The following is a 6,149-nucleotide window of genomic DNA, read 5'->3' as shown; positions in this document are numbered from 1 at the left end:
ACATCCAAAAATTGTCAGCAGGGGAGGTGGAAGAGAAGCTTCCTGTGTCAGAAGTAAAAAAACGTTAGAGCACTTAAACTGCCTATTCCACTCCTGTTCTTCAGCACTGGGAGTGCAGGTGCTGACAGGGCCTTCTGTGTTAGCAGGGGTTTCAAAGTGGAACACCAGGACAGGTCCCTGTCCCCCTCCCACTTGTGCACAGCAAGGCTGAGTTATAAGAACCCTATGAGTAATTGCCCTGAACCTCATGTCACACTCAGCCAGCACAAACCAGGGCTCCCCCTTGGAGCAGAAGGAAGATCTGCCAGAAAAACAAAACGGTTGCTGTGTAACAGGGGAAGGGTCTGTGGGAAATGGCTTTGATTTTGCTGAGAGAAGATTCCCCTAAGCTGTCACTGACTTCTCTCCATGAACAGATTCCCAAGTCCAGAGACAGCAAATGTCCAACAGCAGCTCCATCAGCCACTTCCTCCTGCTGGCATTGGCAGACACGTGGCAGCTGCATCTCCTGCACTTCTGCCTTTTCCTGGGCATCTCCCTGGCTGCCCTCCTGGCCAACGGCCTCATCATCAGCGCCGTAGCCTGCRGCCACCACCTGCACAGCCCCATGTTCTTCTTCCTGCTCAACCTGRCCCTCASYGACYTGGGCTCCATCTGCACCACTGTCCCCAAAGCCATACACAATTCCCTCTGGGACACCAGGGACATCTCCTACGCAGGATGTGTGGCACAGCCTTTTTTTTTTTTTGTCTTTTTCATTTCATCTGAGTATTTCCTCCTCACTGTGATGTGCTACGACCGCTCTGTGTCCATCTGCAAACCCCTACACTACGAGACCCTCCTGGGCAGCAGAACTTGTGCCCACATGGCAGCAGCTGCCTGGGCCAGTGGTTTTCTCAATGCTCTGCTGCACACGGCCAATACATTTTCCCTGCCCCTGTGCCAGGGCAATGCCCYGGGCCAGTTCTTCTGTGAAATCCCACAGATCCTCAAGCTCTCCTGGTCACACTCCAACACCAGGGAACTTGGGCTTATTGCTGTTGGTGCCTGTTTAGGTTTTGTGTTTTTTGTATTCATTGTTTTCTCCTATGTGCAGATCTTCAGTGCTGAGGTTCCCCTCTGAGCATGGACAGCACAATGCGTTTTCCATGTGCCTCCCTCACCTGGCTGTAGTCTCCTGTTTATCAGCACTGCAGCATTTGCCTACCTGAAGAGCCCCTCCATCTTCTCCCCATCTCTGGATCTGGTGGTGTCAGTTCTGCACTCAGTGGTGCCTCCAGCCCTGAACCCCCTCATCTACAACCTGAGGAACCAGGAGCTCAAGGCTGCAGTGTGGACACTGATGAGTGGACCATTTCAGAAACATTAAGCTGGTGTCCTATTTTTGAAAATCACTTGTAATAAAACTTGCTTTTGATACTCATTGCTGGTTTGGTTGTGGCTTTTTGTTTTTCCTGTGTTTTTAATTGTCCAGGAATGCTCACTGTTTGTTTCATTTCTCATTTTGTTTCTCTGCATCTTTGTTGTGGGCACAGACTGTGTCAATGAGGAGCTGTGTTCTCTCTGCCTTTAAGCAAAGTAAAGGATCTCCCAGCAAAGWTTTCCCTGGAGATCCCCCTTTAGTTCCCTTCTGTGGAGCTGCAGCAGCAATGTCTGTGCAGAGCTGGGGCAGATCAGGGCTGGCACAGCAGTTCTGCCAAGGAGCAGCAGCCGTGCTGCCAGCGCTGCTCCTGTGCCACTGCCCTGCTGCCCCTGTGCCCCTGGTGTGGCTGCAAAAAGCAATGCAGAGGTTTTCTTTTGTCCTGTTTAGTTTTCCTTTTCTGTTCACTGAGATTGATATCAGCAATCTCAGTTGATATTGATCCCCAGCACCTCCTAATGCAGTCTGAATAGATATGAACATCAAGAACCTTCATGCTGATTGATATCAGCAATCTCCAGTTGATATTGATCCCCAGCACCTCCTAATGCAGTCTGAATAGATATGAACATCAAGAACCTTCATGCTGATTGATATCAGCAATCTCCAGTTGATATTGATCCCCAGCACCTCCTAATGCAGTCTGAATAGATATGAACATCAAGAACCTTCATGGCTGACAATCAGACTTCGTCCCTACCCCCAGCCCACCATTTCCCCCATCCAACCCCCGGCGCTCAGAGCAGCCTTGTGCAAATCTGAGCTTCCTCCACTCCAGGCTGCAGCTGCAGCTTTCAGCTCCTTGGCACCAACTCCCACCTGCTTTCCTTGGASAAGSAGCTGCCCCAKACACACAGGGATGTTCATTTATTGGCAGCAAACAAAGCCAAAGGCAGGCACAGCTCCATAAAGAACAGAGTCAGAGTCTGTTTGTCAAGACACTACCTTCTCATTCCTTTCAACATGGAACCAGCCCCCAAGCTGCAGTATCCGGCAGTACAGCGGAGGGATAGGACGGGAGTGTGGAGCTGGCGAGAAGCCCCCAAGCACAGCTCACATCTTGCCCTGCAGAGTAGATATTCCACCAAATCTTCCCCCTTCCCTACTCTAATCTGTTTTTCTCTGTCCCTTAGAATGGAGAAGAGACCCCCAAGGCAGCCCAGGGTGGCCTGGGTGGAGAACAATGCAGCTGCTCAGGAGAGCAGCCTTGCAGCAGAGCCCATCGAGCTGTCCCCGATGCAGTCAGTGAAGCCCAGTGAGTGAGGGCCCTGTGGCACCGGGCAGGGCTGGGCCSCAACGCGACATCGGGATCAGGTTCCCCCGGTCCCCGAGCAGCGGGGATCCCAGGGGTGGGAACTATGCGAGAAATGCGAGCCTGCTTAGGGCAGGACAGTGGCCCCAAACAGCCTTTGCCGAGGAGGGGGAGTGCAGCGGGGCCCCAGCTGCTCCTCCGGGGCGTGGGCAGCGAGGGTCAGTGGCTGGCAGGAGGCAGTGATGCTGGGGSATGCTGGACCTGTCCTGCCCCTGTGCTCAGCCCAGGGGCTGGGCATTTCCGTGCTGCACTGTGCTCCAGCAGGGCAGCTCCTCTGCTGGGCAGCCTCCAGCCGGAATCTGCACAGGAAGGCCGTGCCAGGGGAGCGGTCAGGGCCTGGGCAGAGGGCAGATCTCCTTGCTCTGCTCTATCCTGTCCTGCACCCACTGCAGCTCTCCTTTCTCTCCCCCTCCGCTAGATGCCAGATGGGTGCCTGGGGATGCACAGGAAGCCATGGACTTCGTGTGGGCCTTTGCCAGCTGTGACATCCAGGTACCTGTGCCCTGTTGGATGGCGGCTGTGCCTGGCCAGGGCTGCCGGCTCTGCAGAGCAGAGGGCATAGTCCTACAGGGCACTGCAACCCAGGGCTCTGGTCCTGCTGGCTGCGTGTTCTTGCTTCACACTGCCCCGTTGTCTCTGTCCCCCAGCTCCAGGAGGATGAGCACAAGCTGAAGTTCCTTGAGAGCATCTGCACGCTGTGCAGATGTGCCAGGGACTGTGGCTTCTCCAAGGACCTGGATGTTTTCTGCCATAGACACGAGCTGGGAGAGAAGGTCCAGGTGAGGGGGCAGCCGCCATTCTGGGGAAGGGGGCAAGGACCCCCAGCACCCTGTGAGGGCAGCACTTGGGCAGGACAAGGCTCTGGTGGCACTGGGTGCTGGCAGCTGCCAGCTTTCAGCCCAGCTGTGCTGTGCAAGTTCTGCTGGAAGTGGAGCCCAAGGACCAGATCGGCACGGAGGTGTGGCAGCCCACCATGCTCGCCCTCGCCAGACTGAGGTACCGACTCATCACACCCCAGTGCCCACCTGGCCATCCCTCCTGGAAGCTCTACCCCAGTGCTGCAGGAGACCTTGAGGCACTGCTCCCAGTCCCCGTGCCCAGCTGAGCTTCTCCCTCTTTGCAGCACCCTGGGGACGGTGCTGGAGGAGAGGAGAACACTCTTAAGCGCCTGCTTTGAGAGTATGTTTTTTCCTTCCTCCAAGCGGGGAAATGCCCACCCTGGAAGTTTCCCTCTATGCTTGGGTAAGTGCTGGGTGAACTGGAGGAGCCTCCAGTCCTTCTGGGCTGCTCCTGGCCTCTCCATGCTGCCTAAGGACCAAAGATTCAAGGCAGGCCTGTCCTCAGCTTTGCTTCCCTACCCTCATCCCTTCATCCCCTTGCCAGGTTCCAGCCACATCCAGAAATGCCAGTTGCTCTGCCCCCAGCACACAGCCTGCTCCTGGGTCTCTCCCCTCATGCTGGGAGTTCAGATCAGTCTTCTGGGGATGGGAGGGACAGCAGAATCATGGTCACTGCTCTCTGTCCCCTTGCAGACCATGCTGGAGGCCATGGTGCTCAGCTCTCCTGCCTTTATAGCCAGCGAGATGCTGCAGGACATCTTGGACGTCTGGCCTGTGCATAGAGTGCGGGGGTCACAGGACTATTCCTCAGTCTGAAGGGGAAGGAGCCCTGGGGTTGTGTCCAGTCCCCTCCTGGCTCCTGCCAAATGAACCCTGTCCTGGCCAGAGCCAGGACACCACCCAGTGCCGTGCAGGCAGAGTGTGCTGTGGGGAAGGTGCCCAGCCGCCCTGGGGAAGCAGCGGCTGGTACCAGGTTCAGCTGGAGCACAGCAGAGCAGAGAGCAGCACCTGCCTTCCTTGCTATCCACCAGCTTGGCCTGGACCTTTGTGCCAGGCCTGCCAGGGACCCAAGGGGCAGGATCACCCCCCCAGGCTTTGCTTGAGGGCTGAGGAAGGTGGGACGGTGCCAGTATGTCTCAGGAGTGGCACCATGCCACTGCTGCTGCTGTTGGAGTGGGTGTCTGCTCCTGGGGCTCCCCTACAGCTTGTCTCTTCACAGGTTCTGCTGGACTACTGGTTCTTGGACACCGTGGCTGTGCAGGAGAGGGTCATGAGCAGGGTGAGGCTGCTGAGCCATTTTCTGGCCAACTGTTCCTCTGTGCAGGTGAGGACTGGTCACCCTCCAGCCAGGCCATCTCCCCATCCCTGGGTGCTTACACAGCCACAGCTCTGAGGTGCCTGCAAGGCCTCAGCTGTGCCCACTTCAGTCCTTCTGCTCTTGGGCCTGCTTCCTCCAGGCTGCTCAAAATGAGGACAGAGGTGCTGCCTGTGGAGAAATGCAGACCCCAGTCCTTGGGAAACTGCTGGGACAGAAGAGACCAGCTTGATGGCTCAGGATGCTCTCTGCACTCTGTTGACATTCATCTTCCAGCAGAAGTGTAAGAGAAGCTGTGCTGGGCTGTATCCCAACACACAGCCATATCCCCACGATGCAWCTGCATGTCTTCCTGGGCCTTGCCATGACTCCATCTTGTACTCGATGCAGGTGTCACCATGTCCCCAGCAATGCTGTCACCTCCCACCTGCCCCACCCTCTCTCTGCCAGGCCCTTCATGGTCTCCTGCAGCTGAGCTGCTCCTCCGTGCAGGACAGAGCCCCACTCTGCCCCTTCCCTGTGTCCCCTGGAGAGCTCGTGTCCTGCCCTGCCACACTCCAGCCCTGTGAGCCCTTCCCTCTCCCCAGCACTGCAGCCAAGGTGTAACTGGGGGCTGCATGCAGAGCTCCAGGGGCTCGGAGCTTCCCAGGCCAGCATCACTGGGAACAGATGCTGGAGGCAGGTCCCCCTTCGCACCAGTGCCCACCACCTCCTGCCGTGACTGCCTGCTCCCCAGCCCTTCCTGGTTCCCGATGCTTGTCAGGGTTGGGACAAGTGCTGGTGCAGCATTTGTGTCTCATCAACATGTTTCCCCTCCCTGAAGGTGACACTCTGCCAGCATTTTGGGAAGCTGAGATCACCTCCTTGCTGCTGACACCCGGCACCTTGAGCTCGGCGAAGATCGAGGTGCTCCCTGTGTGGGTTCTGCTGCTGGTGCCACTGAGCAGACAGGGACCTTGACACGAGGCGTGTCAGGGACACAAACTCAAACAGCGGCTGAGTCCCGAGGTCTAGAAAGGATGCCCTGGCTTTCTGAGGTTCTCCTCAATGTGCAGCGCAGCATTTCCGTGACTGCTCCAGGGACCCAACGCCAGCCACGGATATTTTAAAAACAACACTAGTTCTACAAAGTTAATTAGCTCACATATATAATTTGTATAATAAATGTACATAAAAATAATACATATATATATATATATATATAATCAGTATATATATAATATATAAAATTATCTTAGTAAATGAATTATAGACACATTCATG

The 6,149-nt window shown here is 55.7% G+C and overlaps 1 pseudogene; it reads left to right on the top strand.

Moving 5' to 3' along the window:
* The first annotated feature begins 401 nt into the window (after positions 1-401).
* LOC130586485 (olfactory receptor 14J1-like) lies at positions 402-1,369 on the top strand (annotated as a pseudogene).
* Positions 1,370-6,149: the final 4,780 nt, after the last annotated feature.

This window comes from Malurus melanocephalus, unplaced genomic scaffold (assembly GCF_030028575.1).
Source record: "Malurus melanocephalus ecotype Western Australia unplaced genomic scaffold, MMel_1.1 scaffold_1169, whole genome shotgun sequence".
NCBI lineage: Eukaryota > Metazoa > Chordata > Aves > Passeriformes > Maluridae > Malurus > Malurus melanocephalus.
Note: the sequence above shows the minus strand (reverse complement) of the source record. Positions and strands in the feature narration are given on the sequence as shown.